Source organism: Orcinus orca, chromosome 12, assembly GCF_937001465.1.
Source record: "Orcinus orca chromosome 12, mOrcOrc1.1, whole genome shotgun sequence".
Lineage (NCBI taxonomy): Eukaryota > Metazoa > Chordata > Mammalia > Artiodactyla > Delphinidae > Orcinus > Orcinus orca.
The window spans coordinates 31077783-31092226 of NC_064570.1; the positions used below are offsets into that span (position 1 = coordinate 31077783).

At 42.0% G+C, this 14444-nt stretch overlaps 1 pseudogene; it reads left to right on the forward strand.

The window, feature by feature from the left end:
- The first annotated feature begins 1476 nt into the window (after positions 1 to 1476).
- Positions 1477 to 13554, forward strand: LOC117196929 (40S ribosomal protein S27-like; annotated as a pseudogene).
- Positions 13555 to 14444: the final 890 nt, after the last annotated feature.

Consider the following 14444-nt stretch of genomic DNA (forward strand, 5'->3'; position numbering starts at 1 on the left):
GCTCAGGCCTCTTCATGAATATGCATACACCCTTAGCTTAAAGCTTCCTCAGTTTTCCTGTTTGGGGAGACGCTGCTTTAAGAAAGATCCCAGGTGTTTTCCTTGATTGCTGCAAGTGATAAATCCTTCCTTCTCCCACTCTTTGGCGTGGTTGTATCTTCTGGCTCGACACCAACAAAGAGACTGTTTTCGGGTACCAGTTCTATTATTCTATGATACTGTCTCTAGTAACAGGGTGTTTGTTTCCCCGACTTTAACATCCTACAAATCTGTTGGGAAAGAGTTGTAATCTCGGATATGGATGTGCTTCTTGAATTATCCATCATCAGGCTGTGTGCAAATATGCAGAAGGAATAAGTATGCCTTTCTTTAGCTTCCTGCTGAGGCTGCATGCTTCCAAATTCATCGGAGTTACTAATTTACTAATTTGTCTGATGAACCTTTATTATACACACCCTATGTGCTAGATTTGTGAAGACTATTAAACAACTTATTAAATCCTTTCCTACATAATAGATTTTGAGTGGCCTAGTCAAAACCAATGCTAGTGGCCCATAACCTTCATTAGAAAGGTTAGATAATATACAAAAGAAACTAAACAGGCATCCTTTTGCCATCTAGGACAGGGGTCAGCAGACTTCTGGAAACCGCTGGACTAAATATTTTAGGCTCTGCAGGGCCTTTATGGTTTTTGTTGCAACTACTTAACTCTCCATGACAGTGCAAAAGCGGCCATGGGTAGTACATAAGTGAATGAATGTGGCTGTGTTCCAATAAACTTTTATTTATGGACATTGAAACTTGAATTTCAGATAATTTTCATGTGCCACAAAATACTATTCTTTTTATTTGTTAAAAACCATTTGAAATGTAAAAACCCTTCTTAGCTTGCACACCATGCAAAACAGGCTATGGACCATAAATTGTCAATCCCTGATCAATGAAATGACTATCTATGAAAGAAAATACAGTTGTAGATGAACATGAAGGATGCGGGTAATATAATATTAAAATAAGTATAAAACTCAATGTTAAATATTTAAAATATTTTCATACCAAGAGTTAGAAAGATGAGACAGTATTATGTGGGTTCCATATCCCGATGGAGTAGACCTACCTCTCCTTAGATGAGTAATTTCAGCAATCCGTAGGGGAAGGATCTGAATGCCTGCATACAAAAAAATGAAAAATAAAGACATGATCCCTTCAGATTCATCATAGTTCTTAGCCTTATGTTGTCTGGAAGTTGAATTTCTTCCCATACAACTCTCTATACTTGGATTCTATTTTTTGTTGTGGTTGTTGTTGTTTTTTAAATAACTGACCTGTGTATTAATCAGGGCTTTCTGGAGAAACAGAACCAACGGAAATATATATATATATATATATATACACACACACATGTATATAATATGTGTATATATGAGTTTTTAATAAGAAATTGGTACATGCAATTATGGAGGCTGAGACGTCCCATGCCCTGAAGTCAGCAAACTGGAGACCCAGGAGAGCCAGTGGTATAGTTCCAGTCCGAGTCTGAAAACCTAAGATCCAGAAGTGCCAGTGGTGGAAGTCCCAGTCCTAGAGCAGAAAAAGACCAATGTTCCAGCTCAAGCAGTAAGGCAGGGAAAGCATATCCTTTCTTCCTTCACCTTTTCATTCTATTCAGGCCCTTAATAGGACTGAATGTTAGCTACCTACTTAGGGGAGGTGTGATATTGTGATTTATAATAAGAAATATAGTTTCCTGTGGTGATGACCTCCCCCACAAGAACATGCCTCTTGCAAACGACCTCCTTCATTCCTCTCCAGAAGAGGAGAAGAGGAAGCACAAGAAGAAGCACCTGGTACAGAGCCCCAGTTCCTACTTCATGGGTATGGAATGACCAGGACGCTATAAAATCACCACCATCTTCAGCCATGCGCAAATGGTGGTTGTGTGTGTTGCCTGTTCCACTGTCCTCTGCCAGCCTACAGGGAAAAAAGTAAGGTCTACGGAAGAATGCTCCTGTAGACAGAAGCAGCCCTGAAAGCACCCTGAACTAAGGTGAGTGGGAAACCATTCCAATGAACACATTTTGGATTTAAAAATTGTGTGTGTGTGTGTGTGTGTGTGTGTGTGTGTGTGTGTGTGGAAGAGGGGGGCAGCTTTGTCCCCATTTCTGGCGCAGAGCTCCCAAAACCCTTGGAATTTCCTGAGTGATAAGAGAAAAGGAAGGATCTTTTGTTTAATATTTGATCTATTGTCCTCAGTTCCTGAAGTTGCTTCAGAGCCATGAAGGTGAAATGGGTGTCCTGTTATTCATAACCACAACTGAATTTATGTTAATGATGTGACTTTTGGAAATCCACTAAAGATGGTGGGGAAGGTAAGGCTGGTAGCCAGGGGAGTCAACCATGTGATTAGAGGTTTGGAACTTTCAGTCCCACCCCCTGGTCTCCTGGGAGAGGAGAGAGGCTGGAGATTTGACTTTAGTCACCAATGGCCAATGATTTAATTAATCATGTCTATGTAATGAAGCCTCTATAAAAACCCCCAAAGAAGAGGGTTCAGAGAGCTTCCTGGTTGGTGAACACCAGGCTGGAGATGCAGGGAGAGTGGTGTGCCTGGAGAGGGCAGAGAAGCTCAGCCCCATTTCCCTCATTTCCCTTGCCTTCTGTATCTCTTCATCTGGCTGTTGGTTCACATCCTTTAATATCCTTTGTAACAAGTTGGTAATCTAGTAAGTAAAATGTCTCTCTGAGTTCTGTGAGCTGCTCTAACAAATTAATCAAACCTGAGGAAGAGGTTGTGGGAACCTCCAATCTGTGGTCAATTGGTCAGCAGCATAGGTGATAATCTGGGTTTGTGATTGGCATCCAGAGGGGGAGGGGCAGCTTGCAAGACTGAACCCTTAACCACTGGGATCGGATGCTATCTCTGAGTAGACAGTGTCAGAATCGAGTTGAATTTAGGACATCAAGGTGGTGTAGGAGCTCCTGGATGATAGCTACCTACTTAGGTAGGTAGCTATCATTCCACTGCCACGTCGGAATTGGTACCCTTTCCGGAGGGGAATCTGCTCCAGGAACACACTCACAGAGACACCCAGAAATAATGCTTAACTATAGATCTTGGCACCCCATGGCCCAGGCAAGTTGACACAAACTTAACCATTACACCTGTATTTCCAAAATTATGGAAATACACTTGTAGATAGTATGATAGAAGGTAGATAAATGGTGTATGGTAAGAAAATCTATCAGCTCTCTTACTAAAATCAGACACTAGTCATCCAAGCTTTGGAATGGAGGGAGGACCTTCAAGTGAAGGCTGTGACTGGAGTTTGGAGTGGGCACTGGAATCCCCAGGCCTGAATAGAGTCTCCAGAAATTCCCTGCACTGAACATCCCTTGTTCCCTGCCTCAAGTGATTTTGCACATTTTTTACTCCACTGCTGTAGCAAACAGCTTCATGCAGTTAGCACCTGCAGTTAGCACCTTGCCTCAGTTGCTCTTATTTTTAAAACGTTTATTTATTTATTTGGCTGCGTTGGGTCTTCGTTGCGGCATGCGGGATCTTCGTTGCGGCATGTGGGATCTTAGTTGTGGTGTGCAGGCTCTTCGCGGGCTTCTTTCTAGTTGTGGCATGCAGGTTTTCTCTTCTCTAGTTGTGGCACTCAGGGTCCAGGGCAAGTGGGCTCTGTAATTTGCGACATGTGGGCTCTCTAGTTGAGGCACACGAGCTCAGTAGTTGTGGCGTGTGGGCTTAGTTGCCCCGCGGCACGTGGGATCTTAATTCCCCCCCTCCCCCCGACCAGGGATCGAACCCGTGTCCCCTGCATTGGAAGACTGTTTCTTTACCACTGGACCACCAGGGAAGTCCCCTCAGTTACTTTAACTCCCATTTTTACCTTGGGGCTTCCCTGATAGCATAGGGTGAAATGTCTACAAAGACCTATCTGGCATTCAAGGAAATGCAGACTGGAAGTGTGAGAGTTTTATGCTTCGGGGGACAGCCCTTGGCTGGTGTGGGACAGGAGCCAGTAGGTCCTAGGCTCCTCTTCCTTCCCTTAATGGACAATTCTGAGGCTCTTTGAAAGGTCCTGGCAAGATAGCATCTTTTATTGGCTTTCTCTTCTTTTTTACTCAGGCTCTGCTTTGAAGGGTGAGTAGGATACCCACAGGGTCTGCTTGGGTTATCATAACAAAATACCATCGATTAGGCGGTTTAAACAACAGAAATTAATTTTGTCATAGTTCTAGAAGCTGGAAGTCCCAGATCAAAGTCTGGGAGGGTTGGTTCCTACTGAGAACTCTCTTCCTGGCTTGTAGATAGTCGTCTTCTTGCTATGTCCTCACGTGGCCTTTCCTCGGTGTGTGTGCAGAGAGGGAGCGTAAGCTCTCTGGTGCCTCTTTTGTACGGGCACTAATCCCATTGGCCCAGGCCTGACTCTGTTGACCTCATTTAAACCTAGTTACCTCCCAAAGACCCCATCTCCAAAAACCATCACGTTAGGGGTTGGAGATTCAATATACGAATTTGGGAAGGACACAAACATTCAGTCCATAACACAGGATAAGACATTCACCTTTCCCTTGGGGAATCACTGTCTTATTTTTACTGGCACAGTTATCCTGGCTCCAGAGGCCACCACTCATTCCTTTTTTAAAAAATTAGTTAGTTAATTAATTAATTTTTGGCTGTGTTGGGTCTTCCCTTCTGCGCACAGGCTTTCTCTAGTTGCGTGGAGCCAGGGCTACTCTTCATTGTGGTGCGTGGGCTTCTCACTGTGGTGGCTTCTCTTGTTGCGGAACACAGGCTCTAGGAGCGTGGGCTTCAGTGGTTGTGGCACGTGGGCTCAGTAGTTGTGGCTCACGGGCTCTAGAGCACAGGCTCGGTAGTTGTGGTGCACAGGCTTAGTTGCTCCGCAGCATGTGAGATCTTCCCGGACCAGGGGTTGAACCTGTGTTCCAGGCACTGGCAGGCAGATTCTTAACCACTGCTCCACCAAGGAAATCCACCATTCGTTCTTTTTTTTTTTTTTTTTGCGGTACGCGGGCCTCTCACTGTTGTAGCCTCTCCCATTGCGGAGCACAGGCTCCGGACGCTCAGGCTCAGCAGCCATGGCTCACGGGCCCAGTCACTCCGCGGCATGTGGGATCTTCCCGGACCGGGGCACGAACCCGTGTCCCCTGCATCGGCAGGCGGACTCTCAACCACTGCGCCACCAGGGAAGCCCCACCACTCGTTCTTTAATGCTCTGATCCAAGCCTTATTTGGTAGCCATAATTAGTGAAATGAATTAATTTCTCGTAGGAGCTGAGTGATATTATTGTGATTAATTATAGAGAACATGGGCTATAAAATAAGGTTTCCTCTTAGTTCTCTGAGGGCTCCAGTGGGAGCCTAGCTTAGACTTGCCGCTCTGATGACTGATATCAGATTACCCTAGATTAGGTGTTCTCAGCCCTGTCTGCACAATAGAATGATGGGGGAGAAGGGTGAAAAATACCAATGCCTTAGCTCATCTCCAGCTTCTAATTTGGTTGCTCTGGTTCAAGGATTGAAGCTTCAGTATTTTTAAATTGTAATGTGCAGCCTCAGAGGTGCAGGCTACAGTCCAACCATCCTACACTGGCCTATACAAAATTGTCCACTACCTGCTGTGAATTTTAAGGTTTAATGTGGGGCTATATTTAACAAGAGGCCAAGCAACACTTAATTTAAAAAGCTCTTTGAGGGACTTCCCTGGTGGTCCACTGGGTAAGACTCCGAGCTCCCAATGCAGGGGGCCTGGGTTCAATCCCTGGTCGGAGAACTAGATCCCACATACATGCCATAACTGAATCCGCATGCCTCAGCTAAACATGCCACAGCGAAGATCCTGACTGCTGCAGCTAAGACCTGGCACAGCCAAAATAAATAAATAAATATTTTTAAAAAACTCTTTGAATCTCTAGAGAAAATAAACACTATCATATTTAAAAACAAAACAATGTACACCAATGTGCATAGCAGCATTTTTCACAACAGTCAAAGGGTGGAAACAACCCAAAGGTCCATCAACAGATGAATGGATAAACAAACTGTGGTTTATACACACAATGGAATATTATTGAGCCTTAAAAAAGAATGGAATTCTGTTACGTGCTACAACATGAATGAACCTTGAAAACATTATGCTAAGTGAAATAAGCCAGATACAAAAGGACAAATATTGTATAATTCCACTTATATGAGATTCCTAGAATAGGCAAATTCATAGAGACAAAATAGATTAGAAGTTGCTAGGAATTGGTGGTCATGGGGGATGGCTAGTTGGTATTTAATGAGTACAGTTTCTGTTAGGGATGATGGAAAAGTTCTGGAAATGGATTGTGGTGATGGTTGCACAACATAGTAAATATACTTAATGCCACTGATTTGGTCACTTAAAAATGATTTAAATGGTAAATTTTATATTTTGTATATTTATCACGATACAAGAAGACAAAATGAAACCTCCTCTTTGTACGTGTGGTGCTTCTGAATGAAAATTGAAGCTGCTCCTTAGTTATGAGGGCTACCGTACCACTAATAGTAAGAAGATGAATTGGCAACAGTGAAAGAGAAATCACATTTAACAGGGGTTCTTAGAATGTTATCAACAGCCTGAAGTCACTAGAAAGTGATATCTTTGCATGACATTTTTCAATTTTTTAAATATCAGTATGTATGTTCAAGCCGTTTAAAAAACTAATGTTTTCTCTGTTTAGAATTTATTTTTCTGAAAAATTTGAAATCAAAATTAATGTTTGAAAATAAAAGTAATGACAATCTCATCAACTTAATCTGGTATCGTAACTATACATTTTTAGATACAACAGTAGGAAGTATCTTTAAGTATCAGCCTTAAAGGCTATCAACCAATGATTAGCATAATGTTGGAGCAGGTGCTACGAAGGATGAAGATTATCATGCTTTTGGAATTTCTGACTCATGCTATATAGCCTGCCATAAAGAGCAGTATATAAAAGGATTTGTTCAGACCAAGGAAAATCGCATATATAGTTCTTTTAGTGACATTAAGAAGTGCTTGGGGCTTCCCTGGTGGCGCAGTGGTTGAGAGTCCGCCTGCCGATGCAGGGGACACGGGTTCGTGCCCCGGTCCGGGAGGATCCCACATGCCGCAGAGCGGCTGGGCCCGTGAACCATGGCCGCTGAGTCTGTGCGTCCGGAGCCTGTGCTCCGCAACGGGAGAGGCCACAAGAGTGAGAGGCCCGCGTACCACAAAAAAAAAAAAAAAAAAGTGCTTGTAGTAAGATAATTCTAGAGCAAATGTCCTTCCTGTACATTAACTGTCACCAACTCCCTTTTTCTTCCGTGACAATTTATGCAAATTTTACTCCTTTCAAATTCGGATAACGCCTCTTTTTCTTTGCTTGTTATTAACTTGATTAATCTCTTTCTCACACCTCCATCTCTCTCTCTCTCTTACTTCTCTGCCTCTCTCCCACATGAAATCTTTTCTCATGGTAACATATTCCCAGAAATTATAGTGAATGTAATGAGAAAAAAAATAACTCATGATTTCAACATTTTCTTTTGCAAACAACTCTTCGGTTACAGATCAGCAGTACGCGGCTATGAAACGCAGGTAAACAGGGCACTGGAAAGACCTTCTTCAAGCTGTTTACCAAACTCCTCCTGCAGTTGAGAGTTTAGAGTTGAATGAGTGAATTAGGAGAAGAAACAGAAATAGTCTAAAACATTCAGGTTTATAAGACTTTTATAGAATGTCTTGGAGTCCTGCCTTCCTGTGATGAAATTCCCTTCCGCATCTCTCTCCCACATCAAGGTAACTTGTCTCAGAGCTAAGAGGCTTTTGTGAGTGACATTCTGTCTTTATTCCCAAAGGAATTTCCTTACTCCAAAATGCTTGGTTGGTCTAAATCAGGGGTCTCCCCTTCCTCAATTTACTACCCTTCCTTAGCTAGTGGCTCCACTGTTCGTGCGTATAAAGGGGAGGGTTTGCACCCTGTGTTTCCTCCTCTCTTCTAACTTGACTAAGGACTTTTAGAAGCTTCCCTTTCCTTCCCTGCTTCCTTTGGACCTTGGAGAATCTTCACCCCAGTAGCTGGGGCTACATTTGGCGGGGGGTGGGGAGGTATTTTCCTCTTGGTCAGAGTTGAACATCAGAATGAGTTTTCACTTGGTAGCCATGTCATCCAAGGAGCTGTATCCTATTGGTATAAGTATAGATACATGGTTGAGCCACATTGTAGCCACATGACCCAATCATTCATTTGTTGGTTCAACGTGTATTTATATGTTTATTTACCGAGTGGCTGCTATATGCCAGGCACTGTCTTACAGGCTAGGTATAAACTAGATAAGAATCGTTGCTCTTGTGGAACTCATATTCTGGTAGAATCAGGTAAAAAATAAACAAGTAAAACATATAGGGTGTTAGATGGTGATAAAAGCCAAGAGAAAATAATAACAAAGCAGAGTAGAGAGAGAGAGAGAGAGATTGCACAGTGTTACATAAAGCAGCGAGAGAAGATGTCTCTGAGGAGGTAGCATCTGAATAAAGATCTGAATGAAGAGAAAAAGCAAGTCATGCCTATATCTGAGGGAAGAACATTCCAGGCAGAGAGTTCAACAAATGCAAAGTATCTGTGTGAGGTAGTTGTGAAGATGTGTTCCAGGATGAGTGGAAGGACCAGTGAGGCTGGAGTGGAATAAGAAAATGGGAGGGCATCAGGGGATGGGGACAGAGAAGTTGGCCAAGTCCTATGAGTCCTTGGAGAACATGGTGAGGGCTTTGGTTCTTCTCTGAGTAACATGGAAAACTATCGGGAGGGAGGGGGTTTGGGCAGATAGTTGACATGAGCTGACTTTTATTTGAAAAGGCTGATCCTGGGTACAATGTTGAGAAAAGTCTGAAGGGGGCAAGAGCAGAAATATCGAAACCAGTTAGGAGGTTACTGCAATGATCCAAGTGAAAGATGATGGAGTTTAGACCAAGACAAGAGCAGTGGTGATGAAAGGAAATCTAGTGGAAATATTGTGAAGATAATGTCGATAAGCCAATGCTTATGGATCCAATAAGGGGTGAGCAAAAAAGGGACGAGTTGTGATGATTCAGTCTGATTGAAGTGTTCTGTGACAGGGGTCTGCAACCCCTGGGCCAAGGACCAGTACCAGTCTGTGGCCTGTTAGGAGGTGAGCAGCGGGGGAGCGAGGGAAGCTTCATCTGCCGCTCCCCACCGCTCGCATTACTGCCTGAACCTCCCCTCCGCCACATCCATGGAAAAACTGTCTTCCACAAAACCAGTCCCTGGTGCCAAAAAGGTTGAGGACCGTTGTTCTAGGAGATACTGACATCTCAGTTTGCTCCTCTCCAATTGAAATAGATACTCTCAATAATGCCCATATTTACAGATGAAGAAATGAAGTTTAGAGAGGTTAGGTAATTTGCTTAAAGTCACACAGTGTGTAAGGGAAAGAACCAAGGCTTAAACTCAGATCCATCTGATCAGAACCTATAATTCTAATCATCACTATTTAGTAACACACTTTTTAGGTAAACATAAGAACAATATTTTAATTTAACAGCTATCTACCCTAAAAATTTTTGTTAAGTAGGAGGTGTCATTGTAAAGGTATATGCAAGAGAAAGAAACCTATACACACTGAGTTATAAAATCTGTTCCTTCTATGTTTCGTATCATCATTCGTCAAACAAATATATAATAAAGTTTGACCAGCTGATAGGCATAGCTTCCAAGAGTAGGAACACTCCTTGCAGAAAATGGACCTGGCCGGGAGCTGACTGTTAAGTAGGAGAGTGTCTTCCTTTTAGCTTAATTTGTCCAGCCTGATCAATGGTCTTTTTTAAAAAAATATTTATTTATTTATTTGGTTGTAGTGGGTCTTAGTTGCAGCAGGTAGGCTCCTTAGTTGCGGCTTGCCGACTCCTTAGTTGCGGCATGTGAACTCTTCAGTTGCAGCATGCTTGTGGGATCTAGTTCCCTGACCAGGGATCGAACCCGAGCCCCCTGCACTGGGAGCGCGGAGTCTTATCCACTATGCCACAAGCCAAGTCCCTGATCGATGGTCTTTAAGGAGCTGTCCCCAATCTGGGGAGCTTCCACTGTATTCTGAGGGTTTGAATCATGAGTCACCAGGCTTGATCCACCCCGCACCCTGTTCTTTGATGTATTTTTGACCTCTTTTCAAGACAGTCTCCACGTACAGCTCAGCCTAAGCTGATCCAGTTTGCCCTGTGTTTTGGTACGTCCCGGCCTCAGGCCTTACTCTGATTCTCAGCTATTGTTTTCGTCTCTTTTCTATAGTTCAGGGAATCAGCAAACAGTTTCTCAGGTAACACTGCTCTTGATTTATTTATATGCCTTGTGTAGTCCCCTGTTTGGTTCTTTTTTTGGGGGGGTGGGCATGCTGCGTGGCTTGTGGGATCTTAGTTCCCCGACCAGCGATTGAACCCAGGCCCTCGGCAGTGAGAGCTCAGAGTCCTAACCACTGGACTGCCAGGGAATTCCCTTTGTTTTTGATTTTAAGTAGCCCCCCACCCAGATCTGTCCTGACCCTCTACATCTGTTTGCAAGTCAGTGGTTTAAAACTCAACATGCATTTTCTATTAACACTGTACAGATTATTTGTCCCTCAGGCACATCTATAAAATCAGGTGGCAGCATTTTTGAGCAAAAAAAACATGACCTTTAGAGGCAGGCAGACCTGATTAGTATGAGGATAAAAATGAGCAAATATTATAAAATGTAATGTATTGTATGGCTCAGAATAGGGCTCAATAGATTCGAGTTTTCTTCTTTTATTTGTGACTCACTGCCAGACAAAATACATACTCACAGCTTTCCCCCTGCACTCCTGTCCCTGAAATAAACACGTAATCCTCCCGAGGAGTTCTAGTGTTTTAAACTGTTGATAACAGTGGAAAAGCATGAAGTATGTGGAAGTTTTAAAAAACTTTTATGCAACATCCCCTTAGGCCCTAAAGTGGAAAGCCAGTGTTACATCCTAGCAACAGTGGTGAAAGAGGAGGAAGCAAGATGGAAGAGACAGGAAAAAAAGGCAGGAAACATTTACTGAGCATGAACTCAGTGTGGGGGGCTGTGCTAGGCTCTTCCAGGCGTTACGTTACTTAATCATCTTGCATTTTAAAAAGAATGAAATAATGCCCTTTGCAGCAATATGGATGGACCTAGAGATTATCATACTAAGTGAAGTAAGCCAGAGAAAGACAAGCATCGTAAGATATCACTTATATGTGGAATCTAAAAAAAAAAAAAAGATACAAATGAACGTATATACAAAACAGAAACAGATTCACAGACATAGAAAACAAACTTATGGTTACCAAAGTGTAAAGGAGGGGAGAGGGATAAATTAGGAGTTTGGGATTCACATATACACAGTACTGTATGTAAAATAGATAAATAACAAGGACCTATTGTATAGCCCAGGGAACTCTACTCAGTATTTTGTAGTAACCTATAAGGGAAAAGAATCTGAAAAAGAATATATGTATACAGATATATATGTATAACTGAACACTTTGCTGTACACCTTAAACTAACACAACATTGTAAATCAATTACACTTCAATTAAAAAAAGATGTCTGTTCTATATAGAGAAAAACACCAGGGCTCCTGAGTTGACGAATCTTGCCTAAATTCATGCAACTAACATGTGGTGGAGCTGGAACTTAAAGCTAACTCTGTCTGAATTCTAAGTCCATAATATTTCAATATGTTTAATACACATCAAAATGTATATAAATAGTATGTTAACATTATTATTAAAATCAGCATTTATACACCTATGATAAGATAAGCACTGTCATTGCTCTCCCAAAGGGTAATTTTATATTTCAATCACAATATTTTTAAATGTCTAGGCCTAATTAATATGAGAAATTTGGGTCAAATGGTAATGGTAATTTAGTTTTGTTTTTGATAGACTTACTTTATAAGGAATTTGCAGTAAAAATACCTTCCTAAATGTAGCTGTGGCATAACTTCCTCAGTTCTTTAATAGCTTCCAGATGTTTAGATAACTTTGTTTAGAAACTTTGTAAATTATCAAAGTTCTTCGCTGATTAAATAAGACTTATAATAAAGCAAGCCTTCTCTGCCCTGTTAGACCTCATGATGTTGAAAAGCTTTTTGAAATCGTAACTTCAAAGTTGTTTACGTGGTTATAGTCTCATAATAAATACAGGATTATAGACATTTCTGTAAGATTATAAAGGAAATGAAATAGAAATAATGACAAAATGACTTCCCATGTTCATATCTCTTTCTTTAAATGTTTACCAATTGGCCAGCAAACTTGATATGTTGAAAAGTCTTATTGACATCAAAGGATACTTTCTGTGGTACAAAGGGTCAAGTACAGTGCCTGTCAACCCACAGACTACTCTGTAACAGAGTTAAACAGTTTACTTGAGATAATGTCAAAGCAAATGACAATTTGTACAGTGGGGATTAAAAAGTCTAGATTTGTAGGTTGGAGACGTGAATACTAAAGAGTTAGTAAAAGGTGAAGAGTCATTTGGGAAAAAGGGTGGAGAAACATTAATAAGATGCTCAACTACTATGGTTACACCCCAAATCTCAAGGAGTCTGAAAGTTACAGAAAGGGATCTGATTTTAAAAACAAAAACAAAAAAACAAAAAAAAAAACAAAAAAAAAACAAAAAAAAACAAAAACAAAAAAAGGCTTGTGACTGACAGTGAGAGAGAAATTTTTTAAAATTTGATTTATTTGTTTTAAAGATAGACAATATTTTGGGACTTCCCTGGTGGCCCAGTGGTCAAGAATCTGCCTGCCAGTGCAGGGGACACGGGTTCGAGCCCTGGTCTGGGAAGATCCCACATGCTGCAGAGCAACTAAGCCCATGTGCCACAACTACTGAGCCCATGTGCCACAACTACTGAAGCCTGCACACCTAGATCCCGTGCTCCGCAACAAGAGAAGCCACTGCAATGAGAAGCCCGTGCACCGCAACGAAGAGTAGCCCCCGCTCGATGCGACTAGAGAAAGCCTGTGCACAGCAAGGAAGACCCAACACAGCCAAAAATAAATAAATAAAGATAGCTAATATATTTTTTCCTGTTACAGTGTGGTTTTTTTTTTTAACATCTTTGTGGAGTATAATTGCTTTACAATGGTGTGTTAGTTTCTGCTGTATAACAAAGTGAATCAGCTGTACGTATACACATATCCCCCATATCTCCTCCCTCTTGAGTCTCCCTCCCACACTCCCTATCCCATCCCTCTAGGTGGACACAAAGCACCGAGCTGATCTCCCTGTGCTATGCAGCTGCTTCCCACTAGCTATCTATTTTACATTTGGTAGTGTATGTATGTCCATGCCACTCTCTCACTTCATCCCAGCTTACTCTTCTCCTTCCCTGTGTCCTTAAGTCCATTCTCTACATCTGCATCTTTATTCCTGTCCTGCCCCTAGGTTCTTCAGAACCTTTTTTTTTTTTTAGAATCCATATATATGTGTTAGCATAAGGTATTTGTTTTTCTCTTTCTGACTTATTCACTCTGTATGACAGTCTCTAGGTCCATCCACCTCACTACAAATAACTCAATTTTGTTTCTTTTTTATGGCTGAGTAATATACCATTGTATATATGTGCCACATCTTCTTTATCCATTCATCTGTGGATGGACACTTAGGTTGCTTCCATGTCCTGGCTATTGTAAATAGAGCTGCAATGAACATTGTGGTACATGCCTCTTTTTGAATTATGGTTTTCTCAGGGTATATGCCCAGTAGTGGGATTGCTGGGTCATATGGTAGTTCTATTTTTAGTGTTTTAAGGAACCTCCATACTGTTCTCCATAGTGGCTGTATCAATTTACATTCCCACCAACAGTGCAAGAGGGTTCCCTTTTCTCCACACCCTCTCCAGCATTTATTGTTTGTAGATTTTTTGATGATGGCCATTCTGACTGGTGTGAGATGATACCTCATTGTAGTTTTGACTTGCATTTCTCTAATGATTAGTGCTGTTGAGCATCCTTTCATATGTTTGTTGGCAATCTGTATAAGACAGATAATATTTTTTTGTTTGTTTTTTTTGTTTGTTTTTGTTTTTTGATTTTTTTTTGCGGTACGCGGGCCTCTCACTGTTGTGGCCTCTCCCGTTGCGGAGCACAGGCTCCGGACGTGCAGGCTCAGCGGCCATGGCTCACGGGCCCAGCCGCTCCGTGGCATGTGGGATCCTCCCGGACCGGGGCACGAACCCGTGTCCCCTGCATCGGCAGGCGGACTCCCAACCACTGCGCCACCAGGGAAGCCCAAGACAGATAATATTTTAAGGCTACAGAAAATAACAACAAGAAGGAAGACTTGAAATTTAAATGTGATGACACAGCAGAGATGTCACATGTAGCCATTGTCATTTCGTGTGAGGTGAA